The sequence below is a fragment of the Palaemon carinicauda genome, chromosome 1 (assembly GCF_036898095.1).
Source record: "Palaemon carinicauda isolate YSFRI2023 chromosome 1, ASM3689809v2, whole genome shotgun sequence".
In the NCBI taxonomy this organism is placed as follows: Eukaryota; Metazoa; Arthropoda; class Malacostraca; order Decapoda; family Palaemonidae; genus Palaemon; species Palaemon carinicauda.
In genome coordinates this window covers 47,333,595-47,356,569 of record NC_090725.1, presented here as the reverse complement: position 1 = coordinate 47,356,569, position 22,975 = coordinate 47,333,595, and the positions used below count along the sequence as shown (strand labels likewise).

Genomic DNA, 22,975 nt, shown 5'->3' with positions numbered 1-22,975 from the left:
TCCGTAATCATGGGTCCTAAAAAGCTTAGTTTCGGTTCAAGAAGTAGTAGTAGTGGTGAGAAAAGGAGGAAGTCTATGCTTTCATTAGAATTAAAGCAAGAAATAATAGAAAACCATGAGCGAGGTGTACGTGTTAGCGATCTGGCTAAACAATATGGCCGGTATATGTCTACGATCTCGACGATCATAAAACAAAAGGCAGCCATTAAAGCAGTGAAACCTTCAAAGGGGATCACGATTATTTCCAAACGTCGTAGCCCTACCCTTGAAGAGATGGAACGACTTTTGTTAATATGGATCAAAGACAAGGAGATTGTTAGCGATACGATCACGGAAACGATCATTTGTGAGAAGGCCAACGCTATCTACAGTGACTTGAAGGCGGCGGGCTCTCGGGGTGACGCGGGGGAGAGTTCAGCTGATCCTATGACGGAGGAATTCAAGGCGTCTCGAGGTTGGTTCAAGAAATTTAGGAAACGGACCGGGATTCATTCAGTTGTTCGTCATGGAGAAGCTTCGAGTTCGGACACCAAGGCTGCTAAAGACTTTGTTAAAAAGTTCAAAAGCATCGTGGCGGAGGAAGGTTATGTAGAGCAGCAGGTGTTCAACTGTGATGAAACCGGTCTGTTTTGGAAAAAGATGCCTAGTCGAACGTACATTACCGCCATAAAGAAGAAAATGCCTGGACATAAGCCAATGAAGGATCGGTTGACTCTTGCGCTTTGTGCCAACGCCAGCGGGGACTGCAAAATAAAGCCGTTATTGGTTTACCATTCCGAAAACCCTAGGGCATTTAAAGCACATAGAATTAATAAAGACCTGCTACATGTTCTATGGCGTTCTAATTCTAAGGCTTGGGTTACTAGGCATATCTTTGTGGAATGGGTAAACGTAGTTTTCGGCCCTGCTGTCAAGAAGTATCTTCAGGAGAGGAATTTGCCTTTGAAGTGCTTGCTTTGTTTGGACAATGCACCCGCTCAACCCCCCAGACTCGAAGATGATATCATCGACGAATACAAATTCATCAAGGTGTTGTATCTTCCACCGAATACCACCCCTATCCTCCAGCCCATGGACCAGCAAATCATCTCTAATTTTAAGAAGCTGTATACCAAGCACTTATTTAAGCAGCAGTGCTTTAATGTCACGCAAAGCACCAACTTGACTTTGCATGAATTTTAGAGGAGCCCCTTTAATATTGTGCACTGCTTAAAGATCATAGATCAGGCTTGGGAGGGAGTTACTCGTCGGACCCTGAATTCTGCTTGGAAGAAGCTTTGGCCTGATGCTGTTGCTCCCAGAGATTTCGAAGGTTTTGGCCCCGAGAATGAACCTGTGGTTGCCGCCGAGGAAGACGTCGAAGAGATTGTATCCCTTGGCAAGTCCATGGGTCTGGAGGTGGATGAAGATGACATCACCGAACTTGTCGATGAGCATCATGAAGAGCTCACCACCGAGGAACTCAAGGAGCTGCAAGCCATGCAGCATGATGAGTTCCAAGCGCAGTTGAGTGAGTTGGAGGAGATCGAGGAGGTAGACCAAATCTTGGGTACGGCAGAAATAAAACAGATGTTGGCATATCATCAACACGTGGTTGATTTCATCGACAAGCATCACCCACAGAAACTTCAGGTTTACCGTGTTGTTGCGCAGTTCGATGATGTTTGTTTAACGCATTTTAGAAAAATCCTCAAAAGCCGTACCAAGCAACTTTCACTCGATAGTTTCTTTAAAAAATCTTTAAAACGGTCTAGTGATCATGATGAAAAGAAAGAAAGTGAAGCAAAGAAAAGGAAGACCGAATCGAGTGAAAGTGATGAAAATTAAAAATAAGAAAAGAAAAAATGTTAAAAAAAAATATAAAATTATAAAAATGAAAAAAAAAATAAGCCAAGTTAAGTTAAAGTTCACGTAGTAGTGTAAGTTAGTGTAAGTTATCGTACACGTTATCGTACAAAGTCACCGTCCCTACCTCCTCGCTGATCTTCCGTCTCCTCCTGCCTAGCAGTCCCTACACCTGCGCTGGCCTGTCGCTAAGGTAAAGTGTTACATTAAAACTCCTTTTTTATTTATTATTTCATTATTATTATTCTTTTTTTTGGTTTGTATGTATTTATTATATTGTATTAATGTTATGTGTAATTATGTGTAACCATTTATTAAGGATTTATTATGGGTTTTTAGGCTGAGGAACGAATTATGTTATTTTCATTAGTAAAATAAATTTTTGAATATACTTACCCGATGATCATGTAGCTGTCAACTCCGTTGCCCGACAGAAATCTACGGTCGGGATACGCCAGCGATCGCTATACAGGTGGGGGTGTACTCACCAGCGCCATCTGTGGTCAGGTACTCCAGTACTTCTTGTCAACAAGACCTCAATTTTCTCCTCGGTCCACTGGTTCTCTATGGGGAGGAAGGGCGGGTCATTTAAATCATGATCATCGGGTAAGTATATTCAAAAATTTATTTTGCTAATGAAAATAACATTTTTCAATATTAATCTTACCCGATGATCATGTAGCTGATTCACACCCAGGGTGGTGGGTGGAGACCAGTATACATGTTAACAAAGAAGCTAAGTATCCCGTATTTCATTTTTATTAGTTATTCAAAATAACAATAAAAAATAAATAAGTACCTGGTAAGGAAGTCGACTTGAACCATTACTCTGCCTTTAATAAGTACGTCTTCCTTACTGAGCGTAGCGGTCCTCTTAGGATGCTGAACGACTCTTAGGTGCTGAAGTATAAAGGGCTGCAACCCATACTAAAGGACCTCATCACAACCTCTAACCTAGGCGCTTCTCAAGAAAGAATTGACCACCCGCCAAATCAACCAGGATGCGGAAGGCTTCTTAGCCGACCGTACAACCCAAAAACAACAATAAAAGCAATCAAGAGAAAGGTTAAAAAGGTTATAGGATTATGGGAATGTAGTGGCTGAGCCCTCACCTACTACTGCACTCGCTGCTACGAATGGTCCCAGGGTGTAGCAGTTCTCGTAAAGAGACTGGACATCTTTGAGATAGAATGATGCGAACACTGACTTGCTTCTCCAATAGGTTGCATCCATAACACTCTGCAGAGAACGGTTCTGTTTGAAGGCCACTGAAGTAGCCACAGCTCTCACTTCATGTGTCCTTACCTTCAGTAAAGCAAGGTCTTCTTCCTTCATATGAGAATGAGCTTCTCTAATCAGAAGCCTGATGTAGTAAGAAACTGCGTTCTTAGACATTGGTAGCGAAGGCTTCTTAACAGCACACCATAAGGCTTCTGATTGTCCTCGTAAGGGTTTTGACCTTTTCAGATAGTACCTAAGAGCTCTGACTGGGCAAAGTACTCTCTCCAGTTCGTTACCCACCAAGTTGGATAGGCTAGGGATCTCGAACGATTTAGGCCAAGGACGTGAAGGAAGCTCGTTTTTAGCCAAAAAACCGAGCTGCAAGGAACATGTAGCCGTTTCCGATGTGAAACCTATGTTCCTGCTGAAGGCGTGGATCTCACTTACTCTCTTAGCTGTTGCTAGGCATACTAGGAAAAGAGTTTTTAATGTGAGGTCCTTGAAAGAGGCTGATTGGAGCGGTTCAAATCTAGATGACATCAGGAACCTTAGGACCACGTCTAGATTCCAGCCTGGAGTGGACAACCGACGTTCCTTAGAGGTCTCAAAAGACCTAAGGATGTCCTGCAGATCTTTGTTGGAGGAAAGATCCAAGCCTCTGTGGCGGAAAACCGCTGCCAACATACTTCTGTAACCCTTGATCGTAGGAGCTGATAGGGATCTAACGTTCCTTAGATGTAACAGGAAGTCAGCCATCTGGGTTACAGTGGTACTGGTTGAGGAAACTGCATTGGCCTTGCACCAGCTTCTGAAGACTTCCCATTTAGATTGATAGACTCTGAGAGTGGATGTCCTCCTAGCTCTAGCAATCGCTCTGGCTGCCTCCTTCGAAAAGCCTCTAGCTCTTGAGAGTCTTTCGATAGTCTGAAGGCAGTCAGACGAAGAGCGTGGAGGCTTGGGTGTACCTTCTTTACGTGAGGTTGACGCAGAAGGTCCACTCTTAGAGGGAGAGTCCTGGGAACGTCGACCAGCCATTGCAGTACCTCTGTGAACCATTCTCTCGCGGGCCAGAGGGGAGCAACCGTCAGCCGTGTCCCTTTGTGAGAGGCGAATTTCTGAAGTACCCTGTTGACAATCTTGAACGGCGGGAATGCATACAGGTCGAGATGGGACCAATCCAGCAGAAAAGCATCCACGTGAACTGCTGCCGGGTCTGGAATCGGAGAACAATACAATGGGAGCCTCTTGGTCATCGAGGTAGCGAACAGATCTATGGTTGGCTGACCCCACAGGGACCAAAGTCTGCTGCAAACATTCTTGTGAAGGGTCCACTCTGTGGGGATGACCTGACCCTTCCGGCTGAGGCGATCTGCCATGACATTCATATCGCCCTGAATGAACCTCGTTACCAGCGTGAGCCTTCGATCTTTTGACCAAATGAGGAGGTCCCTTGCGATCTCGAACAACTTCCTCGAATGAGTCCCCCCCTGCTTGGAGATGTAAGCCAAGGCTGTGGTGTTGTCGGAGTTCACCTCCACCACCTTGTTTAGCTGGAGGGACTTGAAGTTCATTAAGGCCAGATGAACCGCCAACAACTCCTTGCAATTGATGTGGAGTGTCCTTTGCTCCTGATTCCATGTTCCCGAGCATTCCTGTCCGTCCAATGTCGCACCCCAGCCCGAGTCTGATGCGTCCGAGAAGAGATGGTGGTCGGGGGTCTGAACAGCTAACGAAAGACCTTCCTTGAGAAGAATGCTGTTCTTCCACCACGTTAGAGTAGACCTCATCTCTTCGGAAACAGAAATTGAGACCGTCTCTAGCGTCATGTCCTTGATCCAGTGAGCAGCCAGATGATACTGAAGGGGGCGGAGGTGGAGTCTCCCTAACTCGATGAACAGGGCCAGCGATGAAAGTGTCCCTGTTAGACTCATCCACTGCCTTACTGAGCATCGGCTCCTTCTCAGCATGCTCAGGATGCACTCTAGGGCTTGGTTGATCCTTGGGGCCGACGGAAAAGCCCGAAAAGCTCGACTCTGAATCTCCATACCCAGGTAAACAATGGTCTGGGATGGGACGAGCTGGGACTTCTCTAAATTGACCAGGAGGCCCAGTTCCTTGGTCAGATCCATAGTCCATCTGAGATTCTCCAGACAGCGACGACTTGTGGGAGCTCTTAAAAGCCAGTCGTCTAAATAGAGGGAGGCTCTGATGTCTGCCAAGTGAAGGAATTTCGCAATATTCCTCATCAGTCGCGTAAACACAAGAGGTGCCGTGCTTAGGCCAAAGCACAGGGCTTGGAACTGGTACACAACCTTTCCATAGACGAATCTCAGGAAAGGTTGGGAGTCTGGATGGATGGGGACGCGAAAGTATGCGTCTTTCAGGTCTAACGAGACCATCCAGTCCTCCTGCCTGACCGCTGCTAGGACCGACTTTGTCGTCTCCATAGTGAACGTCTGCTTGGTGACATAAGCATTGAGCGCACTGACGTCCAGCACCGGTCTCCAACCTCCTGTCTTCTTGGCTACCAGGAAGAGACGGTTGTAAAAGCCCGGGGATTGATGGTCCCGGACTATGACCACTGCCTCCTTTTGTAGCAAGAGCGACACCTCTTGTTGCAACGCTAGCCTCTTGTCCTTCTCCTTGTAGTTGGGAGAGAGGTTGATGGGAGATGTAGCTAGAGGGGGATTGCGGCAGAACGGAATTCTGTATCCCTCCCTCAGCCACTTCACAGACTGAGCGTCTGCACCTCTGCTCTCCCAAGCTTGCCAGAAGGTCTTGAGTCTGGCTCCTACAGCTGTCTGGAGAGGAGGGCAGTCAAAACTTGCCTCTTGTGGACTTGGAACCCTTCTTGGACTTGCCACGGTGACTGTCTGCACGGGTACCTCCTCTGCTGGAGGTTCTGCCACGAAAGGGCGGGATGAACCTGGAAGCAGGTGTATCAACTGCTAGAGGGCGGTAAGGTTTAGTCACGGAAGGTAAGGTCTTAGCCTTACGTGCAGAAGAAGCCATGAGGTCATGCGTATCCTTCTGGAGAAGAGAGGCAGCCATCCCCTTAATTAACTCCTCCGGAAACAGACACTTGGACAGAGGAGCAAAAAGTAACTCTGACCTCTGGCAAGGGGTGATACCAGCAGATAAGAAGGAGCACAGATGTTCTCTTTTCTTGAGGACCCCTGATACATAAGAAGCCGCAAGCTCGCCAGACCCATCCCGTATTGCCTTGTCCATGCTGGACATGATCAGCATGGCTGAGTCCTTGTCAGAAGGGGCAGTCTTCCTGCTTAAGGCTCCCAGACACCAATCGAGGAAGTTGAATATCTCGAAGGCACGAAAGACTCCCCTTAACATGTGATCAAGATCTGAAGAGGACCAGCAGATCTTCGAACGTCTCATAGCCAACCTGCGGGGAGAGTCAACCAGACTTGAGAAGTCGGCCTGGGCAGAGGCAGGAACCCCCAAGCCAGGTTCCTCTCCCGTGGCATACCAGACGCCCGACTTAGAAGCCAGCTTGGGAGGAGGAAACACAAAAGAGGTCCTTCCCAGTTGCTTCTTGGACTGCAACCAATCCCCCATAACCCTCAAAGCTCTCCTTGATGATCTGGCAAGAACAAGCTTGGTGAAGGCAGGCGCAGTAGACTGCATGCCCAGAGCAAACTCGGAGGGAGGAGAACGAGGGGTTGCAGACACAAAGTGTTCAGGGTACAACTCTCTGAACAAAGCAAGGACTTTGCGGAAGTCTAAGGAGGGTGGCGAAGACTTGTGTCCTTCAACATCAGAATGAGGATCATCTAGATGAGCAGCTTCATCCTCAGAAGCCTCCTCACCCGACAGTCGAGTTGTAAGAGGCAAAGGCAGAGCAGCAAGCTGAACGGCTGAATCCTGCAGAACGGGTGCATGCGTACCTGCGGATCCATCATCATGCCTCTGCTGGACAGACTGTGAGCTGGCAACAACAAAAGCAGAGGGCCGGTGTGAGGGAGGGTCTGCGGTGGGCTGAGGAGCATGCGGTGTGGTATGCAGAGCATGCTGTAAGGCATGCGGCTCATGCTGCATGGCATGCGGCTCCTGCTGCATGGGATGCGGCTCATGCTGCATGGTATGCGGCTCATGCTGCATGGCATGCGGCTCATGCTGCATGGGATGAGGCTCATGCTGCATGGTATGAGGCTCATGCTGCATGGAATGCGGCTCATGCTGCATGGAATGCGGAGCATGCTGTAAGGTCTGCAGAGCATGCTGCATGGGCTGAGGAGAATGCCGCATAGTGCTGGAACCCGGCAACTCCCGATGCGGCAGCTCACGCATGTAAGCAGAGGGTGCAGCACGAACATGCGTCTGGCAGTGAGGACTGCGCAACGGTGGAGGAGCTCTCACAGGAGGAGGGGTGTTAACCTTCTCTGCCTGATACTCCTGCATAAAGGCCGCAAGCTGAGACTGCATAGTCTGCAGCATGGACCACTTAGGGTCTACTGTGGTTGGAGCAGAGGCCTGTTGAGGGACCACTCTACCTCTCTTGGGAGGTGTGCAGTCATCAGATGACTGCGGCGAGTCCGAACTGACCCAGTGGCTACACCTGGGCCGTTGGACTAGCTCTGAAGGGACTTTACGCTTGAGCGGTCGTGAGACCTTAGTCCACCGTTTCCTCCTGGAAACCTCTTCCACAGACGAGGAATGTAAGGGCTCATTCGTCTGGGAGTGGAAGGGACGATCGTTAGCAGATACGTCCGCAACCACTGAGGATACATCTGTGCGCCGATCAAGGCCTGCCGAACCCTTTGGTCCTTCGACATTGCTTCTCCCCTGGGCTTGGGAGCTTGCAAGAGGTCCTGGACTGGGAGGACGACTGGCACGCACAGATGTATCCTCATGCGCAACACTGACACTGACACTATGCACAGCACTTGCACTAACACTTCCCACTGCACTCTTCGCTTTCAGCTCTCTGACATCTGCCAAGAGCTGATTGCGGTCACTAACCAACGACTCCACCTTATCACCGAGAGCCTGAATGGCACGCAACATATCAGCCATTGCAGGCTGAGCACTCGTAGCAGGTTCGGGGGTCACCACCACAGGGGAAGGAGAAGGTTGAGGGGCATGGGGAGAGGAAATATCCAAAGAGCGAGAAGAACTCCTCCTATCTCTCTCCTTCTCTAACCTACGAGTATATCTGAGGAATTCATTAAAATCGAATTCCGAAAGCCCATCACATTCCCCACATCGATCTTCCAATTGACAGGATTTTCCCCTACAATTGGAACATACGGTGTGAGGATCAACAGAGGCCTTCGGAAGACGCCTATTACAAGTCCTAACACTACATCGCCTGTATTTAGGAACTTGGGAATGGTCAGACATCTTGAATTTAGAAGTAGTCAAAGGGGGAATTCCAAAGTAAAGCAAAGATCGTTAACCAATGAATCAAATTAATACCAAAAGCTTGCTAAGCTAAGGCTAAAGCTTCCTGTACAGTGAAGGCTAAATTTCAGAGCAAATACTTCACCAAATCGTGAACAAAAGACTCCAAAATCAACAGCGTATCCATGTAGGTCTTGCCGGTGGCACGACAGAGGAAAAATTGAGGTCTTGTTGACAAGAAGTACTGGAGTACCTGACCACAGATGGCGCTGGTGAGTACACCCCCACCTGTATAGCGATCGCTGGCGTATCCCGACCGTAGATTTCTGTCGGGCAACGGAGTTGACAGCTACATGATCATCGGGTAAGATTAATATTGAAAAAAATAAATTACCATGTATTCTTATGGGAATATTATACGATCGTTTTAACATACGAAGCAGTTTCTGGAACGAATTAAGATCGTATGTAGAGGTATCACTGTATTTATTAAAATTGAACTACTAACACAGCAATTCTTTTTATTATTTAGTATTTTTCCTATCTTTACATACTTTAGTCCTTTGATTAGAAAAATTACTTCATCGCGAGCTAGAATCGGTCATTGAAATTGGGTGAAAAGCAGTTATCTGACTAGTGAAGGGGATGGGCAAGAAGCCTCAACCCCCTTCCGATCAAAGAATGCTAACTTTTGATCCTTCGGCCCAGGAATTAGAGGGGCGGTTAGGGAGGGTAGTTAGATTAAAAAGAAGTAAACTTAACGTATCATCTCACAAAGCCAGAAAAAGACCATGTGTCTTGACATCTCTTCCTTGGAACTGCCAGTGCTAAAAAAATCCTCCATATTTAGGGTGGGGATGGAGAAGGACTCAAATCTGAGATCCTGTATCGTGGGGTATGGGTCTTTGCCAAAAAGTCCAGCACAAAACTGAAGGAGACCTCCTTCCACCCTGGAGAGTGGGTAGCAGTATAAGAGAGACCGTGCAACTAGCCAACTCTCTTCAGGTTGAAGGGTGTGCCTTAACACTGTGCTTCAGTGCTTGGAGGAGACAGGCAATGCGGCTGCAACGGAATCTTGATCTCTGAGAGACAAAGGCTTATGAGTTCTATCAGCGTGTTGGGCATCCCGGTCGGACTTGGCATTCTTCAAATGTAACTCAAGGGAAAAGAAAAGTACAATCTGTGGTGTTTCCGCTTAGACAACAGAAAACAAGACTCAAGAACGTGAAGCCTTGGTCTTTGGAGATTGAGGTTCCTTGAGTTTTGTGCCCCTAGCCCCTATGGTCGCGAGATGATGAGCAAGAACACCCTGAGCGTTTGTCTGTTCTTGCCTTAACAGGCAAATGAACACAAAATGATGCTTGTGCGTGCGTCTAAATACGCAAATGAGAGATCGATCCTGTCCTCTCTGGAGAACCAGAGCCTTCCTTGTTCCTAGAGCAAGTTGAGGTGATTGTGTGCATTGCAAGGTTGGAGGATCTACGAGTGCTGACTTCGAGCGTGGTGATTGTGCATGTTGTGGTCATGAGCATGGTGATCATGGTTGTGGCGACCTCCTTTGTGGTGATCATGCGTGTGTCCTCGGCGACGGGGTAGGCTTCACCTTCTTGGAACTTCTTCTGACCTTAGGAACTTTTAGAAGAAGGTCAGAAGAAAGTTCTCATGAAGACGAGGATGCACACAAAGCATGTATCCTTGGCGATGAACTAGGAATCGTATGCATACTCACAATCCTCACAATTCAATCCCTTCCCAGACTTGGGAAGTGATCATGGAGCAGCTCATGAGCCTCCACATTGTGGATTCTACAGAGACCTTGTGGCCTATCGTTCTTCCGGTTCTTACTCATCTTCTCTGCTCGTGGGGTTGTTTCACCTCGTGGAGGTTACTCCTATGAAAACAAAGCGCAACACCGAAAATCAGCCTTCTTTATGCATACATGTGGAGAAGGTGTTCATAGCTTGTCCAAAGCACAATTAGCATCAGAGATCTTAGGGGCAGGTTCCTTGGGCAGGAGAGGGATTACAGCATAGTTCACAGTCATGACCAGTAGTGTACAAAGAAAATCCCTTGTGGGACTTATTACTTGAGGCAAAATCCTTGACTTTTTGACCTCGCAACTCAGGAGAAAAGTTTTTGTACAATATTATTCCTCCCGCAGAAAAACCTGGAGACGTCTCCAGATTGGTCATCCTGTGGTGGCAGATAGCTCCTTAGCAGAAGGCGGTGGAAGAACAGACGAAGCAAGTGACAGAGAGGAATAATGGTTCTCCTTCACCAAAGTCGAGGATTTCACAGCCGACTTACCCTCCGCATCATGAGGTAATTCGCCAACAATCACATCAAAGGACACGTCCAGGGGTGTCACTCCACAACTCTCCTCCACAGGCCAGATGGGAGCAACAGCGGGCAGGAAGATTTCTGCGACCTAGCTGCAGCTAAAACCTCCAGAGCCTTCTCCACAGAATGGACGCCATCAATACCATAGGCGGGCCAAAGCACATCCCTGTTCAGGTCCTTGCAAGGGTCGTCAACAGTTACGTCAGCATGAGAGTTTTGGGCGAGAGGCAGGGGGATACAGTCAGACCTCGCTTTTCATGGGGGATAGGTAGCAGAGACAGGTGCGAAAAGTAAGAATCTGAGAGTACTTGTTGCCCTAGGGTGGATTAACTCCTAACAGAACAACTCACTGCCCACTGCCTTTGAGCGGTCAACTAACATACTAAGTACTGTACTGCCTAATACTGTTTTTACTTGGTTTATATCACAGTAAACGTATTGTATTGATGAATGAACACATTTCAGTAGGAGTACAGTACATATGCACACATGTACTATGTACTGTATACAGAAAGGCTATAGTAAAGTACACATACAGTACAGTACGTAACACTAGTCATTGGGACACTTATAATATCAAAACAGTTGTTCCTGTCTAATGTAACATTCGCTGATGATGCACTCTATATTACTGTAATATATGTACAATACGGTAATATCCCCACAGTACAGCTTCATTAGCTAAGGTATCATGTACTGTACTGTAAGGGTTCACTTTTTTCGGAAGGACGACTCACACATTTACATATTGTAGTGCACAGTAGTATTTACAATCAGTACTGTAAAGTATAGTTGATAAACAAAAATAAACATTACTCTAATACTGTACTTTACAATAGGTATACAGTTATAGGTAAGACTCATTAATTGTACACATTTTATACAGTCCATTAACCATTTTCCTATGAAGTTCTGCGCAATCGTGAAGCATGATGCAGCACATGATGTGTCATGTCTTGCACAATACTGTAGGGAATCACACATATACTGTGCAGTACATTACCTGGTAATTAGGTACACTGTAAAGGAGTAAGTACAATACAAATACATCACTTTCTTACATCAAAATGTGATTCTGCTAAAAAAGGATCAAAGCGGGAGATGGACACACGAGGAGAGACTATGCAAGACTGAAGCCGAGTGAGCAAGAGATGGCGTGTTGTGCTGTGTGCAGAGGGGAATTGCATGAAGGATGCTTGGTGCAGAGGAGCATGGTCTGTTTGAAATCGTCGGGCAGCGAAAGTACTTACCACAAACCTGCAGCTATGATTTTTATCTAATATTGAATAGGTTATTCGGTTCTCTGGGCTGCGAACGAGTGAAATCACAAAGAATGAACCTGTGAAAAGAGAAGGCTGATTGTATTACCTTCGTTGAAGGAAAGATAATACTCCTGTCATGCTCAAAGAACTCAATGAGAGAAGGGCAAGGGTCTCCTTCTTCTTCCTCCCTCCTGTAACGAACACCGCCTCGGAAAAAGAGGAAAAGCTTAAACCTGAAAAATGGATAGAGGAGCCTAAGAGCTTCTTGGGCATAAGTTTGGGTGCACCGAGAACAAAATCCAGAGAATCCCTCCTTGACTTCTTTCTCTTCTTGACTAACTAAGCCCACTGTACCAGAGGTCACTCCCTACCCTCAACACAGGGGGACTCCTGTGAATAGGAATGTCCCCTACAGCAGCTACAAAGTTTATGAAGGTCGACTTCAGGCTTACTCATGTACCGGCCACAGCCCTCACTGGGTTTTCCGGGACACAGCCGCTTAATCTGACCATGCGGCCGCCATCACAACCGCAATCCAAACGCACAGTTTGGAAGAAAAAGCAGAATGATTAGAAATTTCACCTAAAGCATAAGAAAGTACATTTGTACTCTAAGTTCTACCTGTTGGGGAGACAGGGCTCTCCATCACCCAACACATTGTTAAAAGCTTAACGGCCGGCTTCCAGCTATGAGTCATATTCTTGTTAAAGGTTACAGGTTTGTATTACATAAAGGAACAAATGGTTTTATACAAATATCTCCTAGTTTCTCTCATCATTATAACTCATAAAGAATGACTTCCTGACAATTACACATAAAACCATTCAAATCACAAATAACACCTTTTTTATCCTCCAAAAGGGAAATGGCCTTATATATGACATAAGCCCAACAACGACATCCTCACTAACAACAATACAAGGAAGAATTGGTTCAAAATGTCAGAGATAGCACCTCTTTGGAAATTAAAGAAGGTGACTGATTAATAGTCTCTGATTGGATACTTAGAAGGATAATGCAAATGGCAACCCATTCCAATGATACAGAAAATGGAAAATTAATGTTTTAGGACAATGAATTTGGAATTTATAAACAATTTAGGTTTCTAAAGTATTATTAGTCTATATCATAGGTTCATATTACTGTTTTTAAAGGTATATATTCAATAATGTCTGTTCCAGTCTTTTAAATGATACGTTTAATTTTTAGAAAAGTGCAATATTAGTTGGGGCATGGGGACTCACATAATTGAATAGGTCTTTGCAAATTCGCTATTTTGAATTGAATATGTTACAGGCAGAAACCTCTATTATGTTATTTTCATTAGTAAAATAAATTTTTGAATATACTTACCCGATAATCATGTAGCTGTCAACTCCGTTGCCCGACAGAATTCTACGGAAGGGATACGCCAGCGATCGCTATACAAGAGGGGGGTGTACTCACAAGCGCCACCTGTGGCCAGGTACTGCAGTACTTCTTGTTGACACCACCTCAATTTTTCCTCGGTCCACTGGTTCTATGGGGAGGAAGGGTGGGTCAATTAAATCATGATTATCGGGTAAGTATATTCAAAAATTTATTTTACTAATGAAAATAACATTTTTCAATATTAATCTTACCCGATAATCATGTAGCTGATTCACACCCAGGGAGGTGGGTGAAAACCAGTGTACATGTATATCAAGAAGCTAAGTATCCCGTATTTCATATTATCAGTTATTCAAAATAACAATGAAATTATAAGTACCTGGTAAGGAAGTCGACTTGAGCCATTACTCTGCCTTAAATAAGTTCGTCTTCCTTACTGAGCGCAGCGTTCCTCTTAGGAGGCTGAACAACTCTAAGGTGCTGAAGTATCAAGGGCTGCAACCCATACTAAAGGACCTCATCACAACCTTTAACCTCGGCGCTTCTCAAGAAAGAATTGACCACCCGCCAAATCAACAAGGATGTGGAAGGCTTCTTAGCCGACCGTACAACCCATAAAAAGTATTCAAGAGAAAGGTTAAAAGGTTATGGGATTATGGGAATGTAGTGGCTGAGCCCCCGCCTACTACTGCATTCGTTGCTACGAATGGTCCCAGGGTGTAGCAGTACTCGTAAAGAGACTGGACATCTTTGAGATAGAATGATGCGAACACTGACTTGCTTCTCCAATAGGTTGCATCCATAACACTCTGCAGAGAACGGTTCTGTTTGAAGGCCACTGAAGTAGCCACAGCTCTCACTTCATGTGTCCTTACCTTCAGCAAAGCAAGGTCTTCTTCCTTCAGATGAGAATGTGCTTCCCTAATCAGAAGCCTGAATAGTAAGAAACTGAGTTCTTAGACCTTGGAAAAGAAGGCTTCTTGATAGCACACCATAAGGCTTCTGATTGTCCTCGTAAAGGTTAAGACCTTTTTAGATAGTACCTAAGAGCTCTAACTGGGCAAAGTACTCTCTCCAGTTCATTCCCCACCAAGTTGGACAGGCTTGGGATCTCGAACGACTTAGGCCAAGGACGTGAAGGAAGCTCGTTTAGCAAAAACCGAGCTGCAAGGAACATGTAGCCGTTTCAGATGTGAAAACAATGATCCTGCTGAAGGCGTGGATCTCACTTACTCTTTTAGCTGTTGTCAAGCACACGAGGAAAAGAGTTTTTAATGTGAGGTCCTAAAAAGAGGCTGATTGGAGAGGTTCAAATCTTGATGACATAAGGAACCTTAGGACCACGTCTAGATTCCAGCCTGGAGTGGACAACCGACGTTCCTTTGAGGTCTCAAAAGACCTAGGGAGGTCCTGTAGATCTTTGTTGGTGGAAAGATCCAAGCCTCTGTGGCGGAAAACCGCTGCCAACATACTTCTGTAACCCTTGATCGTAGGAGCTGAAAGGGATCTTACTTTCCTTAGATGTAACAGGAAGTCAGCAATCTGGGTTACAGTGGTACTGGTTGAGGAAACTGCATTGGTCTTGTACCAGCTACGGAAGACTTCCCCTTGAGACTGAAAGATTCTGAGAGTGGATGTTCTCCTTGCTCTGGCAATCGCTCTGGCTGCCTCCTTCGAAAAGCCCCTAGCTCTTGAGAGTCTTTCGAAAGTCTGAAGGCAGTCAGACGAAGAGCGTGGAGGTTTGGGTGTACCTTCTTTACGTGAGGTTGACGTAGAAGGTTCACTCCTAGAGGAAGAGTCCTGGGAATGTCGACCAGCCATTGCAGTACCTCTATGAACCATTCTCTCGTGGGCCAGAGCGGAGCCAACCAACGTCAGCCGTGTCCCTTTGCGAGAGGAGAACTTCTGAAGTACCCTGTTGACAATCTTGAACGGCGGGAATGCATACAGGTCGAGATGGGACCAATCCAGCAGAAAAGCATCCATGTGAACTGCTGCTGGGTCTGGAATCGGAGAACAATACAACAGGAGTCTCTAGGTTATCGAGGTAGCGAACAGATCTATGGTTGGCTGACCCCACAGGGCCCAAAGTCTGCTGCAAACATTCTTGTGAAGGGTCCACTCTGTGGGGATGACCTGACCCTTCCGGCTGAGGCGATCTGCCATGACATTCATACCGCCCTGAATGAACCTCGTTACCAGCGTGAGCTTTCGATCTTTTGACCAGATGAGGAGGTCCCTTGCGATCTAGAACAACTTCCACGAAAGAGTCCCTCCCTGCTTGGAGATGTTAGCCAGGGCTGTGGTGTTGTCAGAGTCCACCTCCACCACCTTGTTAAGCTGGAGGGACTTGAAGTTTATCAAGGCCAGAAGAACCGCCAACAACTCCTTGCAATTGATGTGAAGTGTCCTTTGCTCCTGATTCCATGTTCCCGAGCATTCCTGTCCGTCCAAAGTCGCACCCCAGCCCGTGTCTAATGCGTCCGAGAGGAGACGGCGGTCGGGTTTCTGAACAGCCAAAGGTAGACTTCCTTGAGAAGAAAGCTGTTCTTACACCACGCGAGAGAAGACCTCCTCTCTTCGGAAACAGGAACTGAGACCGTCTCTAGCGTCATGTCCTTTATCCACTGAGCAGCTAGATGATACTGAAGGGGGCGGAGGTGGAATCTCCCTAACACGATGAACAGGGCCAGCGATGAAAGTGTCCCTGTTAGACTCATCCACTACCTGACTGAGCATCGGTTCCTTCTCAGCATGCTCTGGATGCATTCTAGGGCTTGGAAGATCCTTGGGGCCGACGGAAAAGCCCGAAAAGCTCGACTCTGAAGATCCATACCCAGGTAGACAATGGTCTGGGATGGGACGAGCTGGGACTCCTCAAAATTGACCAGGAGGCCCAGTTCCTTGGTCAGATCCATAGTCCATCTGAGAATCTCCAGACAGCGACGACTTGTGGGAGCTCTTAAAAGCCAGTCGTCTGACGGAGCCGGACACAAGATCATGGTACTGCTGCACAGTCTGTGAACTGTCAACCATGGGGAAGCGAGGAAGTACAGTGACAACCCGAAGCTGTCTAGACTGTCTGGGTCGTACAGACAACTCCTTATCGGGTTGCTGAGGTTGCCGCACTGCGTCACAACAAGTCACTTCTGCTGGTTGTTGAACGTCTTCCCAGTGACACACTGACTCCGTAAACAAAAAATCCTCTAACAAGGACTAAGCTTGGACTGCATGTCTTGCAACACAGCTCAAGGTCTATGGGAGAAGGTGTGGTAACAGACGGGGTTAGCGACTGAAGTGGAACCATTACCTTCCCTGGAAGCATGTTATGCTTAAATAAAAGTCCATAGGAGGCTACGCAGCTAAAGGCTCCTCTCCAAATGACAGAGTCCTCAAGGGAATATCAGAAGGAGGGAGAAAAGCACTTTCTCATCTACAGGGACCATATCCGAGAAAAGCTAAGTTCTCTCAGTGAGGGTTTCACTGGTGCAAAAGCAGCAGACTAGAAGGCAACGTTATGAAACTGCTTGACAGTCTAGTGAGTTGGCAACAACCAAAGATGTGTGACTGAGAAGCATGCAGTAAGGTATGCAGAGCATGCTGTATGCAGAGCATGCTGTATGTAGAGCATGCTGTAAGGTAAGCAGAGCATGTTGCATGGCGTGTAACATTTCTCAGAAATTCCATGACCAGTGCTAGATTGAGTAATATCGCATTACTGTCCATTGAAAGTGCACGTGCCGAGGGAATTGATTTAGACTGTTTTGTTGATGAATTTGATAGCCGGCATGATAATCGTAGAATTAAGCTGCACTAAATATACGTACTATAATCTACTTCAACTCAGGAAAGGGAAACTCGCCCTGTTGGCAACACTGCATTACTTCATGCATGCTTGCATGGGGTTTTAATATCAACATAATATTTACATTACATTCATAACTCATGATTCATTTTTGTTTTGAAGATATTTTTGCCATATTTTTGCGATTTTGTTAAAAATATATTGCAAGGAATACATATATATTTTTTTTTTTTTTTTTTTTTTTTTTTTTTTTTTTTTTTTTTTTTTTTTTTAAGTAATACGAATAACCTCCATTATCATAATGTTTGTGTAGGCATACATGTATATGTTTTACAAATGCAAGTTATGAAAGTAATGAGGTGTTATTATTGTCATTTGTTATTTCAAAGTTGAATGGGAAGAGGCTCAAGTTGAGGAGAAAGTGGCAGATGCATGCGTTGAGGTGGCTGACTCATAGCATGAGGTTCCTGCCTCAAGAGTTGCGCTTGCCTCAAGGGTTGAGGTGGCTGCGCAGAGAGAGGCTCTTGACTCACGAGTTGAGGTTCTTGAGGTGTGAGCTGCGAGAGTTGAGGTAGCGGCTGCGCAGAACGCAGTTCCTGTCTCACGAGTTGAGGTTCTTGAGGTGCTAGCCTCAAGAGTTGAGGCTCTCGCCTTGAGGAAAGTTGAGGTAGCAGCTGCGAGAGCTGAGGTGGCTGCCTCAAGGATGGTAGAGGTTGTCGTACCTCAAGAGGTTGTTGCCTCGAAGATGGTCTAACTGCAAGAAACTCTTGCCTCAATGGAAGAGGAGGATGTAAGGCATAAGACTCCTGTTCCCATTGTTGAGGTTGCCTTAAGGAAGGTGGAGGTTGCTGCACAACGCTGGTAACTGGCAACTCCCAACGCGGTAGCTCACGCATGGAGGTAGCTTGAGGAACCTCAACTTCGTACGTCTGGCAGACTGGACTGCGGTGAGGAGGAGCGCTCGCAGGAGGAGGTGTATTAACCTTCTCTGCCTGAAACTCCTGCATCAACACCGCAAGCTGAGACTGCATTGTCTGCAGTATAGACCACTAGAGTTTAAGAAAGACAACAACAAACGGAGCTACTGTCCGTTGAGACTGAGGGTCTAAAACAGCTGGTGCGGCAACAGACGGAGCTACTGCCTGTTGCGATACCACCTTGCCTCTCTGGGAGGTGTGCAGTTGTCGTACTGCAGCAAGTCCGAACTGACCCAGGGCTAATGGCTACACCTAGGAGTTGGACTTGTGCGGAAGGGACCGACTTGCACTTAAAAGCTGCAAGATTTGGTCCATGGTTTCTGCGAGAAACCTCTTCCGCAGACGAGGAATAAAAGGGCTCTCTCGTCTTTGTGTGGGTGGGGTGATCACGTCGGCAACGTGTGTAGATACACCCGAAACCACGGAGGGAAAACGTCTGTTCGTCGATCAAGGCCTGCTGAACCCATGAGTCCTTCGACATTACTTCTCCCCTGGGCTTGGGAGCTTGTAAGAGGTCCCAGACTAGGCGAACAACTGGCACGAACAGACGAACCCTCGACCGCAACACTGTAACACTTTGCGCTAATCACTTATCACTTTTGATTTTCTGTTTGCACTTATTTCACTGAACTCGAAACTTTAAGTGGTTTGTACCTGAAACACGCAATTCTATCCTTCCTTAAAAGTTAGTAATTGCGAAAACAGAATTACAATGTAACAGAAAAATCTAATGAAAGATAAATAATTCAGTGGCTGGAAAGAGACTAAACACTAGATCAAATAAACTACGTTTAAAATCTCTCACCGCATAAAGCTTGAGAACAAGAATAAAACTCTAGAAACGTTTACCTACTTCCCCTAAAGAGACTAGGGAGAAGAGCAAAAACGAAAACAACGTTACTCGCTTGAACGAAACGTTTATCCTTCTCTCTCTCCCTCCGTCTCTATCTCTCTCTCTCTCTCTCTCTTGACTTAGAACCTGAGAGAAGAGCCCAATCATATATATCGTTAAAACATATTATTGTTAAAGGAAAAAAACTGAAAGATTTCCCAAATAAAAAGTTCCTTTATTAGAATTAAAACCATTAAGCTAAGAAAGAATGAACAAAACGCTAGAAACGGTTACTCTTACTGCAACGTGACACCGTGAATGCAGAGACAAAACAAAACGTTAGTTCAACTTTGAAAACAGTACGAGACTATCAAAGAAATTCTTTCAAAAAAATTAAAATAGCATAATATGTTAACAGGTAAAACCGAAATGACGGGCTCAATGTTAATTAACTTCGGTACCAAGAAAAGACCGCCTACTATTAGGAAAGGTCGAATATAAACAAATATAAAAATTAATTTTAATAAGTTTATAATAAAAGGAAGTTAATCGAAGAGGCCTATAAAAGGCGGAGAGATATAAAATAAATCTATAACTTTTGTTAAGCAAAATTAAGAAAGAGAGTCTATACTCTCTTAGACACCAACACTTCCGTCTAAGGGAAGGGTCGGCCATTTAAAAGTGAAAGAGAGTTCATACTCTCTTCGTCACCATAATTAATCAAATTAATTCCAAAAGCTAGCTAAGCCAATGATAAAACTTCCTGAATAGCGAAAGCTAAACTCTAGAGCAAATACATCACCAAATCGTGAGCAAAAAACTCCAGAATCAACAGCGTATCCATGTAGGTCTAGCCGGAGGCACGACAGAGGAAAAATTGAGGTGGTGTCAACAAGAAGTACTGCAGTACCTGGCCACAGGTGGCGCTTGTGAGTACACCCCCCTCTTGTATAGCGATCGCTGGCGTATCCCTTCCGTAGAATTCTGTCGGGCAACGGAGTTGACAGCTACATGATTATCGGGTAAGATTAATATTGAAAAAACAAGGTTACAGATTTCAATAAAAAAATCCCAGTTTGTTCCTTCTGTCACCTAACACAGGCCACAGGAGCCTCCTTCCACTCGGTAATTCAGTTACTTGTTCGAACAGAATAAAGAGCCCAATGTTTTATATTCTAAACTTCTTGGTTATTTGTTTTCAATATTGGGAAATATAATTTAATTATAACTATTATTGTATCTATAATTTTAATAATGAGAGGTTAGGATAGAAATGTTTGCTTGATATATTTAGTCTGATAATGGGAAATGGAAGTCAAGCCCATGTTTGAACAGAGGCTGAAGTGCAAAGCTACAGTTCACCCTTATTCAAATGTGTAATTGTGTTTTTTAATTACGATCACAGGTTTTTATGATGAGGACTAGCGGGTACAACAAAGTTTAAAAAAGTTTAGTCAAGTATCATACAATTAGACTGGTACATGGTATATTTTACAAAGTTTCGAAATTAATTGATGACAATACCTAGCGCAAACCAATAATTTTCCATTAGGGTAGTAAATTCACCATAACTCAAAAACTATCACTTTCAACCAGGAATCATTATCATAAACAGGGGTAAATGTATGATAGCGGCCACCTGTATGCATGATTGCAGCTAACTTAGAATACAGCAGTGGAAGAGGGGTCGCATGGGAGCGTTAGGCCCCCCTCGTTAGGTAAGTAGGTAAGGACACAGCTTGTAGGTTAGGCTAGGGGGGAAATTTAGGTTGGTTGATGTCAATTTTAATTCAAGTGGGAGGAACTGGCCGCTGATATAAAAAGGCTCCCATAAACATTCAAAACACTACAAAATACCCAATGTAACACTTTTATTGGAGCCTTTGTATATCAGAAGCCAGTTCCTCATATGTTCATTAACCTGTTAAGCGTCACCCACGTGATAAACCGTTCACCACGATCTACTCGGTACCGCCTTCAACTGCATATTCCGTTCATGACTTTAACTGCCTTTATCAAGTCGTCAGTCTCGTGATATTACGTTTACTCGTATAGAAAGTATAGGATCACCACTTGGCAACACTCTCAGCATGTGAGGGCTGTAATTAGAAGCTTATATGATGTCTGGCAACTATTTTTCTGAAGGTAGCTTGATGTTAGAAAACTGGTTTCCTTTCAGTGCGCTTCGGCCGTTCATGCAGATAAGATTGTTTGGTGTTCCTTTTACAATGAGCGGTCTAAAGATGAAGGTTATTTCTTTAGATGAAATAAATGATATTCTTGTTGAGGAATTTGATTATTATAACCTCTTTGATAATGAGAGCACTAGTTCTGAATCCTACAGTGATGAGGATATTGAAGAAACAATGTTTTCTTTCGATACCAAGAGCGAAAATGACTTCGCATTGCCGAATGACTGGACGAGATTTCACAAAACTATATAGGATAGGAAAGGCCGAGAGAGAGAGAGAGAGAGAGAGAGAGAATAAAGTGGATAAATAATATACAAATGTATGACAAACATATTTGAAAACTATACAGGAAACGATATGGAGAGAGAGAGAGAGAGAGAGAGAGAGAGAGAGAGAGAGAGAGAGAGAGAGAGAGAGAGGGGGGGAGACTTGTCCCTATGCTTTTATTGCTGATCCTGCCGTAAGATATACGATTGAAGATAAAAAGAGCCAATTAGAATATTCAGTATTATGTAGCCTTTTGAAATGAAATAATAGTAGTATTAATTGTTTTTTTTTTATTCCACCATTTAATTAATATCCCTACTTTTAACTATAAATATGAATAATAAGCATAAAGAAATGATATTAACTTTGAAAATTTATCATTAGTGAAATGACCGCTCAGGGCGAAAAAAGCGTGACGGTACGTTAGCGGCAACCTGGTCCAGGGGGGACGCTTAACAGGTTAAAAATGGACTCAAACTAACCTAAACCTTCCCCCCTAACCTAACCTACAAGCCAACCTTACCTACTCACCTAAAAGTAGGGGGGGGGGGTCTAACGACTACTGCGAGTACCCTACACTGCTGTATCCTAAGTTATTCGTAATCATACATGCAGGTGGCCGCTATCATACATACACCACAGTTTTCCATTAGGGTAGTCAACACAACATAACTCACAATCTATCAATTTAAAGCCGGAATCATTATCATAAACGTTCAAAACACCACAAGATACCCAATATAACAGCTTTAGTTTCTACTAACCCTTTATTGTACTGTTCTATAATATTACCATATAACATTTGTACCACAATGAAGTGAAACTCAAGGTGATGTTTAGGGATAGGAGCAATATCCTCTCTATAAAATTATTGCTATGATAGAAACATGATGCAATAGCGGAACTGGCAGTAAAACTACATTTCACCCAATAATTACAAATATATCTCCTGACTTAACCTAAATTAGGAGACTGGGCCCTACCCCATAAATCTGGAACCCATATCCTCGCTTATCCAGAATTTTTGTAAGCCTGAAAATCTGGAATCAGGAGGATCTTATGGCTATAAAGACTTAAAATAATAACTACCAAACGCAATGAAGCTTTGAGATCCTTACAGTGACCGAAATAATAGTGAACTGCAAGACAGCAAAAGGAAATCGCTATGGCTGCTGTTTGTTTACAGTCTCTTCAGTTTAGTAGTATCCGTAAGCTGCGGCTTATGTAACGGCCCTCTATTAGTGACATCTCATTTGCTTCCTGTTGATGATAAGCGATACTCTGCTTCACAAGGGCCAAAAACATTCCCAATATGTAATACCCTGGAACTGACCGATGAGTACCATTATACTCTGGTGTGTCCTTATTTTAGTAACCTCAGAGAATTGTATATAAAAATATATTATTACACTAGACCAGATATTATAAATTTTAGTCAATTGTTTAAAATAGAAAATAAGAGAGAATTGTGTAACCTAGCAAAATTTGTAAAAATCACAATG

At 44.8% G+C, this 22,975-nt stretch overlaps 1 protein-coding gene across 4 annotated transcripts in view; it reads right to left on the bottom strand.

The window, feature by feature from the left end:
• The window catches only part of LOC137648008 (acidic mammalian chitinase-like), a 72,947-nt gene extending 50,244 nt beyond the window's left edge, over window positions 1-22,703 (bottom strand). Inside the window, exon 1 of one of the 4 annotated variants that reach the window (XM_068380953.1) lies at window positions 22,592-22,703. The gene's annotated coding sequence lies outside the window, so the exon portion shown is untranslated. Of the gene's footprint in view, window positions 1-22,456 lie in introns of all 4 variants that reach the window. The other 3 variants (XM_068380957.1, XM_068380962.1, XM_068380961.1) reach the window with 3 other exon arrangements.
• Window positions 22,704-22,975: the final 272 nt, after the last annotated feature.